This window comes from Dermochelys coriacea, chromosome 5 (assembly GCF_009764565.3).
Source record: "Dermochelys coriacea isolate rDerCor1 chromosome 5, rDerCor1.pri.v4, whole genome shotgun sequence".
NCBI classification, from domain to species: Eukaryota; Metazoa; Chordata; order Testudines; family Dermochelyidae; genus Dermochelys; species Dermochelys coriacea.
Window position 1 is genome coordinate 89,075,436 of NC_050072.1, and position 13,480 is coordinate 89,088,915.

Sequence of the window (13,480 nt, forward strand, 5' to 3'; positions counted from 1 at the left end):
AAAGCACCAAAAATGTGTGAGCAATTTTGCAAATGTTGGCCTTAATCCTCCTGTGCCTGAGTTCTCCATCCACAAAAAAGGAGATAATACTTTCTTATCTCAAAAGAGAATTGCAAAGACAAGTTCATTAGAAACACTTACACATTATGATGAGTGTCATAGAAAAGCCCAGGAGGAAATTAACAATTCTATAGTCAGTGCAGAGTTCAGATGATTTGTAACAAATAAGCTACAAGTCCACACACTGAATAATGAAAATCAAACAAAATGTTGAGCAGCTGCCTCTTTCAGGGAAACCCTCCATCGGATGTCCCAAATGATGTAGGGATCTTGTAGAAAATGCAGTGTGCAATCATGTAATTAAAGACCATGTCATAATGCATACACACAAAGGACAGAATTCAGGTTGTCTGTACAAATTTCATTTAGCATCTTCTAATTGTGAGTGCTTGATTTTGCACCTTAATAACATTTTAATGCAGCTTACTAGCTTATGTTGTTGTAGTCATATATAGATAACTCACTCGTGAATGTGTGATACAGGCCTCCCTCTGTGTCAAGCTGCAGATGATATGAGTTATTATAAGGCTACCCCTTTTAGTGTTGCCCCCATTTCCCTCAGCCACAACTAAAGAGGCTGAGCTTTTTAGTTCAACCTACAGCAGCTTGTGCTTTGTAGCTCTGGAGGTTTCCCTGTTCAATCCCCTGAGTCTCCCCAAAGATGTCAGCCTCTACTTGAGCTGGGCACAAAAATTTTGATTAATTATTGGTTGAAAAATGCAATTTCGGTCAACCTGAAACAATTCATGAATTTGACTAAAATTTTATGAATAATTTTGATGAAAATCTTATCTTGGGCTAAACTCACAAAGATCCATTCACAAAATGGCAAGAAGAGAAGATTTCTCCTCCCCCGCCCCACATCCCTTCCCCTCCAATAACTTTTAGCTCAGTGGTTAGGGCATTCACCACAGATATGGAAGACCCAAGTTTGAATCACTGCTCTTGGTGATCCTGACAGACCAGGTGTTAGCTCATGCCAGTGCCCCAGTACTCATTGAATACTCACAAATACATAGCTGGATACCAGTCTGGCTTACCTAAGTATCAGTATTGTTAAGATAAATATTAGAGTTGTACAGCTGTGTTTCATGTCTAGACCTTATGAATATTGTAGAATGCTCACTTATAATTTCTGTAGCCCATGATATAAAGTTAGACTGAATGTTTGCATTATAAACCTCTGTAATTGTGTAACTCACCAAACAGGAAAAGAAGCATTAATTAAGGAAGAGTGTTTATCTTGCATACAAGATGGCCCACTGAAGGCAAATGAGGCTTGTTTAGCATTAAAGGACAGATCTTGTTGACTGCATTCCTCACTCCCTCCAAGAAAGTAAAACCTGCGCGTGAACTCATGCCGTTAGCTTGGATTCTGGGGTAAAAGGGATAAAAATCCCTGACAAGGAGAAACTGGGATGTTTATACTGTCTGGACTCTGAGGGACAAAGATGCCTAAACATAAGGAAGAGATCGCCATGCTGCTTGGCATGGGTCAGCCCTAAAGGACATGTAGAGCAGCTTATTATAGAAGTTTATGTTACCTTTTTAAACCTAAGACATTTGTTACATTTGTGTGTGTATATTTCCTGTTTCAATCATGTAAATAACTCATTTCTTTTTAGATAATAAATCTTTAGTTAGTTTATTACAGGATTGGCTACAAGCATTGTCTTTGATTTGAGATTTAAACACAAATGACTTGGAATAACTGCCTGGCTCTTTGAGACTGGGAGTAACCTGAATATTGTTAAAAGAAAAAGAGTACTTGTGGCACTTTAGAGACTAACAAATTTATTTGAGCATAAGCTTTCGTAAGCTACAGCTTGAAGTGAGCTGTAGCTCACGAAAGCTTATGCTCAAATAAATTTGTTAGTCTCTAAAGTGCCACAAATACTCTTTTTCTTTTTGCAAATACAGACTAACATGGCTGCTACTCTGAAACCTGAATATTGTTGTGATTTTTGGTGTAAAGAGACCATCTAATCACATAATCCATTTTACTGGGTGACAAGATAGACTGGAGTGCCCTAAGGGGGCTGTCTGTGACTCCATGGTAAGACTGTTACAGTGCTGTAGTGTGCTTGTGACTGGGTGAGTGAAATCTAATTAATTATGGAACATACTCTGTGATTGCAAAGCCGTTGGCCATTATCTTTGAAAATGTATGGCAATCGGGGGAGGTCCCGGATGATTGGAAAAAAGCTAAGGTAGTGCCCATCTTTAAAAAAGGGAAGAAGGAGTTGAACACTGGGAACCACAGACCGGTCAGCCTCACCTCAGTCCCTGGAAAAATCATGGAGCATGTTGTCAAGGTTCCTTCCCCACTCTGAACGCTAGCGTACAGATGTGGGGACCTGCATGAAAGACCTCCTAAGCTTATTCTTACCAGCTTAGGTTAAAAACTTGCCCAAGGTACAAACTTTGCCTTGTCCTTAAACCCTATACTGCCACCAACAAGCGTTTTAAACAAAGAACAGGGAAAGAGCCCACTTGGAGACGTCTTCCCCCAAAATATCCCCCCAAGCCCTACACCCCCTTTCCTGGGGAAGGCTTGATAAGAATCTTCACCAATTTGTACAGGTGAACACAGACCCAAACCCTTGGATCTTAAGAACAATGAAAAATCAATCCGATTCTTAAAAGAAGAATTTTAATTAAAGCTCTATAAAATTAAACCTCTGTAAAATCAGGATGGTAAATACTTTACAGGGTAATCAGATTCAAAATTTAGAGAATCCCTCTAGGCAAAACCTTAAGTCAGAAAAAGACAGAAACAAGAATATACATTCCATCCAGCACAGCTTATTTTACCAGCCATTAAACAAAAGGAAGTCTAATGCATTTCTAGCTAGATTACTTACTAACTTAACAGGAGTTAGACAGTAGCAGCCATGTTAGTCTGTATTTGAAAAAAGAAAAGGAGTACTTGTGGCACCTTAGAGACTAACAAATTTATTTGAGCATAAGCTTTCATGAGCTACAGCTCACTTCATCAGATGCATTCAGTGGAAAATACGGTGAGGAGATTTATATATATGGAGAACATGAAACAATGGGTGTTACCATACACACTGTAACCAGAGTGATCACTTAAGGTGAGCTATTACCAGCAGGAGAGCGGGGGTGGGGTGAAAACCTTTTGTAGGGATAATCAAGGTGGGCCATTTCCAGCAGTTGACAAGAACGTCTGAGGAAGAGTGGAGGGTGGGGGAGAATAAACATGGGGAAATAGTTTTACTTTGTGTAATGACCCATCCACTCCCAGTCTCTATTCAAGCCTAAGTTAATTGTATCCAATTTGCAAATAAATTCCAATTCAGCAGTCTCTCGTTTTTGAAGTTTTTTTGTTGAAGAATTGCAACTTTTAGGTCTGTAATCGAGTGACCAAAGAGATTGAAGTGTTCTCCGACTGGTTTTTGAATGTTATAATTCTTGACGTCTGATTTGTGTCCATTTATTCTTTTACCTAGAGACTGTCCAGTTTGACCAATATACATGGCAGAGGGGCTCATGATTGTGAGCCATTCCAGATGGTGTGACACTGTGAAACAAAGATTTGAAATATTCATTAGAACAGGTGAACTGGAACCTGGGTTTCCTTCCTCTCAGGTGAGCACCTGAGCCACCAGCCTACAAATTCATTCTCACTTTCTCTTTCTGGCCCAGTGACTATTCAGGTATTTGATACCAAGTGGAACAGCTTAAATAGGGGCGACTGAGAGAATGCCATGCCAGAATTCCATGTAGCCTCGTGGTTAGGCCACTCAACTAAGACAGAAAAGACATAAATTTAACTCTCTCTTCCTAAACAATTATTCAAACCTGGGTCTCCTACATTCCAGGTGAGTGCTCTAACTACTAGACAAAAGTTCGTAAGGGTAAGTTGCTACCATCACTGGGCTAAAGGTTGTAAGGAAGGCATCACATCTTCTGGCTGTTTCGTTAATCTAGCCCTTTAAAAATAAATCATAGAATCATAGAATATCAGCGTTGGAAGAGACCTCAGGAGGTCATCTAGTCCAACCCCCTGCTCAAAGCAGGACCAATTCCCAACTAAATCATCCCAGCCAGGGCTTTGTCAAGCCTGACCTTAAAAACTTCTAAGGAAGGAGATTCCACTACCTCCCTAGGTAATTCATTCCAGTGTTTTACCACCCTCCTAGTGAAAATGTTTTTCCTAATATCCAACCTAAACCTCCCCCACTGCAACTTGAGACCATTATTCCTTGTTCTGTCATCTGTTACCACTGAGAACAGTCTAGATTCATCCTCTTTGGAACCCCCTTTCAGGTAGTTGAAAGCAGCTATCAAATCCCCCCTCATTCTTCTCATCCACAGACTAAACATGCTCAGAAATTAACTGTTTCAGATCAAATGCAATGTTTCATTCAATCCAAAATGGACTTTTTTGATTCATCAAAAATTCTGAAAAATTCTCTGATTTAGTTGATCGAAATCAAATATTTTGGGACTGTTATCAAACGGAAAAATCAATTATTTGATTAACTGTAGCCCCTACTTGTATACCAATAGAGAATTTATATGGTTAACGTGTGTGTGTGTGTGTGTATTAGCTGAATGTATGAGACAGGTATTAATTTCAGTAAACATGAATACTCCACTGGCATTTAGAGATGGTTTGCAATACTTGACCAGAGCCTGGTGTCATAGGAGTGGAAAGAAGCAAATTTCCTGGTATACAGAGGGAATCAATGAAGTTATACCAGCATAAAAGCAATGTAACATCAGAAAGCATCAGACTTAGTCTTTAGTTTAATATTGAAGTTCTATTTTTGGTGCATAACTTTCGAAATTTCATTCCATTTTTGTTTGAAGACTCATGGCTGAGATTATGTTTGGCATGCAGAAACTTTCTCTCTTTTGTTATTCCTTTTTAATTACATTGCCTCTGATTGCCAGTGAAATCGTTATAAGAATGGAAAAGTAGCTTCCCCCTGCCTCATTATAATGAACAAAAAAACTTGGTGAAAGCCTATATTCTTGTGTTATTAGATCATTACTGCAGTATATGTTCAGCTGATGAACACTGCTTATTCAACGAGAAGATGATTAGACTGGTCCATGAGCCGGCAATGATTTACTATAGATGGCAGGCAACCGGCAGAGCTGTGTGGCAGCAGATCTTAATTTTCTCATTTGTAAAAAACATCATTAAACTAACAAAGCTGTCCATGAGTGGCTGTTGTCAGTACCTTACTATTAAACTGTATTTTTCTACTTATATTAAAGTATTAATTTCATGCAGTGCACTAATGATGGAGGATGTTCATAAACTGTGAATTTCAAGTTCCCATTAAATGCTCTGCCAGTAGCAACAAAACCAACAAATGCAAGTGAAACTATTCTAATTACACTCTTTTCACTATGAAATCCATGTCAAATGGCACAGGATCAGGGATTGGAAGCAGTGATAGATTTGTTGACAAAGCTTCTTGACCCAGGAGACATCATTGCTTTTGCCCTTGAATTTTCTAGGGATTGATCAATACAACAAATTAAGATCTCCCAAAAGGATGGTTCTTGTCTCTTCTGATTAAATATGATATTGCCATGTAGTCAGTAACCTATTCCATGACTACTCATTTGGACCAGTTTTTAGAAAGACCCTTTAGCACAAGAATGAGGATGATGGCTGTGAGTTTGAGAGCTAGGGAGCCACACAGTCTGTGTGTGCCCAGCATCCTAAATAAAGAATTTTCTTTCACTTCACTATGTCCAGATTGTGCCTCTTTTCCATCAAAGGAGAAACAATTCTGGCAATGAGCCCACAAAGCCCACAGCATGTGGAGACTAACTCCTTTCCCCCAATAACAACAACAAAAAATCAGATACAACACAAAAGCTTCCAAAGTAGTAGGGGAGGGAGAAGAAGGGGGCAAAATTCAAACCAGAAAATCCAGCTTCACAGGATGCAAATAGATATCAAAACAGTAGTAACTGAAAGGGAATAAGGAAAAAAATTAAATTCTAGCCATTGCAAGGAAATTAGTTCAAAACAAAATATAAACCAAACCGGTGACATCCCAGCACTTTACTCACCCCCATGACCTAAGCCACCTGAAGATAAGTGCTCCCTTGTGTGCCCCTCTGCAATGGAAAAAAGGCTGTATTCCCACCCAGGCTTCATCTTTGTGATGGTAGAGACCTTGGAACCTGCACAAGACAACATCAGCCATCTTGAGTTACTACAAACAAGCCAGGAAGGCCTACCACACTTCTGAGTATGGCTTCAGAAGTTATTTTAAACGTAAAGAAATTATATCCTTTAACATGTACATTCTGCAACAGTTAAATAAATAGAAGAAAGGACTCAAAATATGAGGGGAAAGGAAGAAACTGAAATTCAATTATAATACACTATTATGTTTATAATGTAATATATATATATACACTAGATATAGATATAATACATATATATAATGGGTTTGTTTTTCACTCTAGCACAATGAATATGTTAAGGTGGAAATGATAATCTTAACCAGGTAGAAGCTTTGCCTGGGAACTTCAAATGCTTTGAAATCTTCAAAGACATTTTTATCTGTGAATTAAAGATCACAACAAGAAGAAAAGAGTGGTGTCTGAGCCTTTGAGTGGGGACTTGTCACTGAACTCTCAGTTATTTAGATAGGAAACTCATGAAAAGGAATGTGAACTCTAGAATGGGCTCATCTGGCTCTAAGTGAGAGGTATCTGGGGCAGATGTAAATACACTTATAACTTCAGAAACATTTTTATCAACTTTTCACTATAGGAGGCTGTGACATACAAGGGCACAATCCAGCCTACTGGGGGCCTGTGTCCCCCCTGTCCTGCAATCTTGGGTGCCTTACAATTCTTTGTTGTAGTAACTTCCACCTGGGCTCCTCACAAACAGCCTGCCAGCATGCAAGCGACACCCTGAGTGTCTGTGTCTAACTGCAGCCTACCAGCTATACTCTGGTTCTCACCAGCCATAGTTATACTGCAGGATAACCCCCAACACACACCAGTACCAGATCTTCCCCTGGAAATGTGCGTCTTGTACTGCCCATTCCTTTCCTGGACAGTGCAAATATATTAAGTCTGTTATTCATTTAAGGAAATAATATGCCAGTTTATTATCTTAAATGGAGTTACCCAGACACTTCAGTCTAAACACAATGGATTAGATAATAAACTTTTTTAACTTCAAGGAGATAGATTTTAAGCAAGTACAAGTAATGAGGCATAAAAGTCAGAAATCGTTACAAGAAAAATACAGATAAAATGCTTATTAGTATCTACTTAAGAAATTATCTTATTTGCAAAGCAGACTCTCTCAGCGCATGCTCCAGCAGATTACTGACCAAACTTTCAGGCCAGGACCCCTTCCCCAGAAACCAACAGCTGTTTCCTTTGGTCTTCTGAGGTGCAGAGAATGAGGTAGCCAGGGAGAGAAAGAGGGGTGACTTGAGGTCTTTGGCCCTGCTTTTTATAGTTCCAGATACCTTGAAAAACATTTCCAGCTGAAAACCGAGAGACAAAGTGTCTGTGTGGAAGGACATTCCCTGCTGTTTTTCTTCACCTGTTTGAGCGTCCTTTCTTTCCCTTCCTGCTTGATTACTCTGTTTATTGATTAAATGCAAATTAAGGCACGCACACATTCCTTTGTCTAAGACAGACCTGTGTGCTGACTTCTCTTTGGGCAGGGCTGTACTGTTTGAAACATGTTTTTGACATCATATAGGGAAATCTTATAACTTCACATACAGTGTTGCCACACATTTTTTCAGGACAATACTGACCAGCAAATTATGAGTTTTCTATTGAGGGAATGCCAAAAAATTAAAAATTCTGCAAAATTCTGTATATTTTATTTGTCAAAATAACAGAATATAATCACTCTAGTTTCAATTATTTTGGTAATTTATATCAAAATACTTGTCAACAAGTATGTTAACAATACAGACAATGACAAAAAGATTCCTCGAGGAGTAGAGAGTTAAAGAAACGCCTATGAAAGTTGGGGAGTGCTGCGGGGGTTGTGGGGGCCCCCCCAAAGCCCACCTACAGGGCACCCCCAGAGCCCAGACACCCCTCCACCCACCCACCCTCCCCAGAGCCTTTACTCCTCCCAGCTTCTTTACTGTCCTGCTGGGGGACATGGTACAGTGCAGCCCAGCCCTTCCTCACCCTTTGCCAGAGCTGGGTTTCTCAAACCCTCTCCTGTTCATGGGTGGATGAGAATCAAGCTAATCAGCTAGGGCATGCAGAGCCTCCATCCACACTGGACTGGGAGGTCCATTCACTGTGAACTGGAGAGCTGGGCTCTGCAGAGTCCAGCAGCCCCTAATGGCCACCAGCTGTTCTGCAGCCCCAGTTCTGAGGGGAAAACATGAAATTCTGCACAGAACATTAATTCTATGCAAATTCTGCATTGTGCAGTGGCACAGAATTCCCCCAGGAGTAGTTTTCAAATGATACCTTACAAGGCATACCTTGTACAAAGATTATTACAATAGTGTGAATACAGGGATATATTCCGTCACAGAGGCAGCCCCAACTATTGGTATGCTTGGCCACATGCTTCTGTACACTGCTTTGATCAGTGGCTTGAGGGCAGAGTAATTAGGGTACTTTCCCTAACTTATCTGTGTTCCAGATCCATATACCACAGTTTTACGTCATTTATTAATACATATATAGAGAGAAAAAACTAGTATTGCCTCCCTAAAACCCACACTTCATGTCCTGCTAAATTCAGAGATTGGTTTTACATTTTCAGGTGGTGATCCCAAATCTCACATAATCCCAATATAACAACGTCTGAAAATTACACTATCTACAGAGTATATAAACCTCTTCAGTGTTGCCTAGAATTACACAGTGCCTAAAAGACCCTCACCAAATTAAGTTTCAAGGAACATGAACCTTTATAGGGCACAACAAACTTATCTGGAGGTATGCAGAAACCTTCTAGATAGAGCTCCCAACAATGAGTTATAGGTATTAACATTACATATTTATCTTTGGACTGGAATCTCACTTGCCAACTACATCCTCAACTCTTACTTCATCATTTCAGCCTGCTCTGCAACATGCCACCCCCTTTTCTCTACTAAACTGCTCGTATCTTTCATAGACCATGCCTCATTTTCAGCTTCCTTAGACCAGGACTTTGATCTTTCTTTGGACATTTCTTATCAACCCTCTAAATCCTTATCTGTTTAGGAAACATGGATTTTACATCTGTGGCAATTACTGCCAGACAAAAGATGAAGTGAGCTAGCAGCACACATCTTGATTTTTCATTGCAGAGATCCCATGATGAGAGAACCAGGTGGTTGATCCAGTCACAAGCAGAACCTCATCTCCTGCTGTCAGACTGAAGACATTCTAATTTATTGTCTCAGAGCAAATAATCTACCTGCACTGGCAAATGACTTTCTGCAGCAGATATTTCTTTTACAGAGGCAGAAAGAGAGGTCACACACTCAGGCTCTGAGGCTAATAGCACCTCCTTCCGAGCCATTTGAAATGCTGGAGAATCATAGATTTTGGAATGCACTACTAAAGAACAGGAATAGTCCAAAGAGAAGCAAGGCAAATTTCCTTTCAACGACACATAAAAATGCCTCTATCCTGAAAGGGTTACATCAAGAGTTCAATCTCCCTATTTATCAATTCTCTGGCCCTTTAGTCATCTTATGACAGTGATTTTTTTAAATGGATCTCTGGCAATTAGGCTTTAGAATTAGACTAGAATTGGTTGAAAAATTTCAAACAAAATATTTTCTCATCTCAAAATGGGGTCCCAGCAAAATCAAATTTTTCTATGGAAAATATTTATTTTGGTGGACTTCTCTGTCATGGAAACTCTAAATGAAAGGTTTTATTTCTGGTCAGGCGGACAATAATCTCACCAGATACAAGACTGGGGCATAAGGGACCTGGCTCTACATCTCACTTGAGGTACAGCTGCAATTCAGGCAGACAAGGAGATGAACCCTTCCCAAAATGAAACATTTCATTTTGGATCAATAATCAACAAGCCAAAACAATATGTTTCCATTCATCATTCAATAGCACTGATCATCCTGTGAGTCAGTGGGAGTTGAGAGCACTCAGTGTAATAATAATGGGGTACCAGGAGTACTGGTTAAAGACAAATGAATTTTATTTCCTGTTCCTAATCACCTGACTTGAGTCAGGGTTTCTTAGGCTAAATCCCCTGTCACATAACAAGGGTCAGTATCAAGTAACTACAGTGGCTTCTGTCATACTCAGTACCTCATAAAAGGCACTCAGCACCTTACAAGACTGGGATTGCCCTGTGTACATAACATGAATCCGTATTTTTAAAGCATTCTGAAAGTTTTCAAAAGGTTCCACTGAAACGAGTCATTGCTATTCAAAGCAAGATGCGAATCCTTTCTATTTGGAGGTATAAAAGAGTCTTTTTTTCCAAATTCCTATGTGACATTTTATCTGCATACTTTACAGTTTCAAAAGTATGTTCACTTTTGAAGCAAAACTCTTCTGAAGGTTTAATTTTTAATGCAGTCATTACATTTGTATCCACAGTCACAAGATGTGTAATCAGTTTTGTTTTTCTGATTTAGAGTAAAGACCTTTTCATGCTTATGCTTAACTAAAGCAATGTGAAAGAACCAAAATAATTAAGTTGACAACTATCCACAAAATTATTTTTGAAACACTCTTGCTTTGTTTTGATAAATAGTCCCAGATGATATTTGATTGACAATATTAAGTCTGCACATCTGGACTACCATTCTTGCATTAGAATATTACTTAATGCTGACAAGACAGGATAATTCTATAATTCTTCAAATGGAACTATTATTTGCACAATCTTGCATAACATCCTTGATTATGATATACAATTATTGTATAGGCTCAAAACCCATTTCACCAGCTTCTGGGTCCCAACTAGCTAGACTTCAACAGAAATATAAGCTTTTGCCTTTTTTTTTTCTCTCCTGTCAATATTCAGTCCCTGCTATGGAACAAACAAACCTTCAGAGAGATTGTAAACAACTTAGCCATGAAATACAAAAACCATGCTAAATGAAAAGCTCTGCAGCTGTGAAACCAGCATTAGATAAGAGTCCTTTTTGGAGAGAAAATCTTTCATATTAATTTTAGAGCTCTGTAGTATCTTTCATACCTTTTCCCCATGGGCATGTTAAAATTGCCTCACAGCTTTTTATGCTTAATTGTCTTTTCCAGAAGTACTGCATCACCTGCAGAAGGTGACACATGCTTAGCATCAAGAGGACATGTGATCACACTTTCCAAACAAGTGCTTCTACAAATGGTAATTCTGCAGTGAGTCACGAGATCATATAGACAGTTGAATCCTGGCCCACATGGACATGTCAGTGTTTGAAACAGCACCTGAATCTTAACAGATGAGTAAAGAAAAAAAATCTCTAACTCATTAGTTACAAATTTCAGAGTCGCAACCGTGTTCGTATGTATTCGCAAAAAGAAAAGGAGTACTTGCAGCACCTTATAGTCTAACAAATTTATTTGAGCATAAGCTTTCGTGAGCTACAGCTCACTTCATCGGATGCATTCCGTGGAAAATTCAGTGGGGAGATGATTTATATACACAGAGAACATGAAACAATGGGTGATATCAAACACACTGTAAGGAGAGGGATCACTTAAGATGAGCTATTACCAGCAGGAGGAGGGGGTGGGGAAGGAAGAAAACCTTTTGTAGTGATAATCAAGGTGGGCCATTTCCAGCAGTTGACAAGAATGTCTGAGGAACAGTTGCCGGTGTGGGAGGGGGGAAATAACATGGGGAAATAGTTTTACTTTTTGTAATGACCCATCTACTCCCAGTCTCTATTCAAGCCTAAGTTAATTGTATCCAGTTTGCAAATTAATTCCAATTCAGCAGTCTCTCATTGGAGTCTGTTTTGGAAGTTTTTTTGTTAAACAATAGCCACTCTTAGGTCTGTAATCGAGTGACCAGAGAGATTAAAGTGTTCTCCAACTGGTTTTTGAATGTTATAATTCTTGACATTTGATTTGTGTCCATTTATTCTTTTATTAGAGACTGCCCAGTTTGACCAATGTACATGGCAGGGGGGCATTGCTGGCACATGATGGCATATATCACATTGTTAGATGTGCAGGTGAACGAGCCTCTGATATTGTGGCTGTTGTGATTAGGCCCTATGATGGTGTCCCCTGAATAGATATGTGGACACAGTTGGCAATGGGCTTTGTTGCAAGGATAGGTTCCTGGGTTAGCAGTTCTGTTGTGTGGTATGTGGTTGCTGGTGAGTATTTGCTTCAGGTTGGGGGGCTGTCTGTAAGCAAGGACTGGCCTCTCTCCCAAGATCTGTGGGACTGATGGGTCCTTCATCATAGGTTGTAGATCCTTGATGATGCATTGGAGAGGTTTTAGTTGGGGGTTCAAGGTGATGGCTAGTGGCATTCTGTTATTTTCTTTGTTGGGCCTGTCCTGTAGTAGGTAACTTCTGGGTACTCTTCTGGCTCTGTCAATCTGTTTCTTCACTTCAGCAGGTGGGTATTGTAGTTGTAAGAATGCTTGATAGAAATCATGTAGGTGTTTGTCTCTGTCTGAGGGGTTGGAGCAAATGCGGTTGTATCGTAGAGCTTGGCCGTAGACAATGGATCGTGTGGTGTGGTCTGGATGAAAGCTGGAGGCATGTAGGTAGGAATAGCGGTCAGTAGGTTTCCGATATAGGGTGGTGTTTATGTGACCATCGCTTATTAGCACCGTAGTGTCCAGGAAGTGGATCTCTTGTGTGGACTGGTTCAGGCTGAGGTTGATGGTGGGATGGAAATTGTTGAAATCATGGTGGAATTCCTCAAGATCTTCTTTTCCATGTGTCCAGATGATGAAGATGTCATCAATGTAGCGCAAGTAGAGTAGATGCATTAGGGGACGAGAGCTGAGGAAGCGTTGTTCTAAGTCAGCCATAAAAACGTTGGCATACTGTGGGGCCATGCGGATACCCATAGCAGTGCCGCTGATTTGAAGGTATACATTGTTCCCAAATGTGAAATAGTTGTGAGTGAGGACAAAGTCACAAAGGTCAGCCACCAGGTTTGCCATGACATTATCGGGGATACTGTTCCTGATGGCTTATAGTCCATCTGTATGTGGAATGTTGGTGTAGAGGGCTTCTACATCCATAGTGGCCAGGATGGTGTTTTCAGGAAGAAAACCGATGGATTTTTCCTCAGGAAATCAGTGGTGTCTCGAAGATAGCTGGGAGTGCTGGTAGCGTCGGGCCTGAGGAGGGAGTCTACATAGCCAGACAATCATGCTGTTAGGGTGCCAATGCCTCAGATGATGGGGTGTCCAGGATTTCCAGGTTTATGGATATTGGGTAGTAGATGGAATACCCCAGGTCGGGGTTCTGGGGTGTGT

The 13,480-nt window shown here is 40.1% G+C and overlaps 1 long non-coding RNA gene across 1 annotated transcript; it reads left to right on the forward strand.

The window, feature by feature from the left end:
• The first annotated feature begins 3,450 nt into the window (after window positions 1–3,450).
• Window positions 3,451–11,650, forward strand: LOC122460140. Its single transcript, XR_006281239.1, has 3 exons — window positions 3,451–3,463; window positions 5,804–5,806; window positions 11,508–11,650. It is a non-coding gene; the product is annotated as an uncharacterized LOC122460140 (long non-coding RNA).
• Window positions 11,651–13,480: the final 1,830 nt, after the last annotated feature.